The sequence below is a fragment of the Cucurbita pepo genome, unplaced genomic scaffold, assembly GCF_002806865.2.
Source record: "Cucurbita pepo subsp. pepo cultivar mu-cu-16 unplaced genomic scaffold, ASM280686v2 Cp4.1_scaffold003866, whole genome shotgun sequence".
NCBI classification, from domain to species: domain Eukaryota; kingdom Viridiplantae; phylum Streptophyta; class Magnoliopsida; order Cucurbitales; family Cucurbitaceae; genus Cucurbita; species Cucurbita pepo.
Window position 1 is genome coordinate 1 of NW_019649864.1, and position 948 is coordinate 948.

At 41.7% G+C, this 948-nt stretch overlaps 1 long non-coding RNA gene across 1 annotated transcript; it reads left to right on the forward strand.

Annotated features, from left to right (window-relative positions):
- Nucleotides 1-11: 11 nt before the first annotated feature.
- Nucleotides 12-948, forward strand: LOC111786992. The gene is made up of 2 exons (XR_002813864.1): nt 12-447; nt 690-948. It is a non-coding gene; the product is annotated as an uncharacterized LOC111786992 (long non-coding RNA).

A 948-nucleotide genomic window follows, 5' to 3' on the forward strand; every position in this document is an offset into this window, starting at 1 on the left:
CATTACTGTGATGCATTTTAGGACTTCTCCTCATACCGCTCCTTTAATTTTTCGTATCTTTCTTTGGATTCATAGAGATTCCGTGTCCTCCCAAATGCTTTGAATCTATAAGACCTCCAACCATTCACGGTTGGGCCGACAAAACTTGTCCACTTCTTTGATGGAATCTTCATCCATCCCTTTAAAAGAAGGTGGCTGACAACGACACCCAATTGAATCATTAAACCACTTGCACTGCCCGCTATAGTTAAATTCTGTAATGGAGATGCGTTGTCTTCCCATACAAGGCAAAACACTAAGCAAATTGATCATTTTCCCTCCCCTTCCCTATCTCAGGCTGCTCCACTGTTCTAATACCCGTGAGAGTCCTACAAGCCTTACAACTTCACTACGACAGAATGGACAACGAGACAAGAGAAAAGATCACTGGCTTCACAGCTTTAAGAGGTAAATTTTCAATTTCCTATCACAAAATTCTCTGTGGCATTTTCACAAACAGTTTGCGGTCATTCCACACATAATTGCTCGCTTACCCCCTTCTATGTCTCTATTCGATCTGGTTGATTCTCTATCATCTGACTAGAGATTCCTATTTAATTATTCATTTATGTTCTTGTTTAACAGAAGCTGCGGCTAATGACGACAGATTCTTCCTATTTGTTTATTCATTTATGTTTCTTGTTTAACAGAAGCTGCGGCTAGTGCCAGAACAACAAAGTCACATACCGATAAGACAAGTCATCTGGAAGCGACAGCGGCGGTGGAGGCGGCGACGACGGCGGCGAGCAGCCAAATCGACGTGGGTCTTCCTCAAGAATGGACGTACTGAAAAATAGCTTCACCAATCCACGAGAGGGCATTTAGATGAAATCCTTGGGTAATAATTTTCCGTTAGGGGCAAAACCGTAAATAATGTTTGGGAAATTAATACTGCAATGTGAAAAAAAA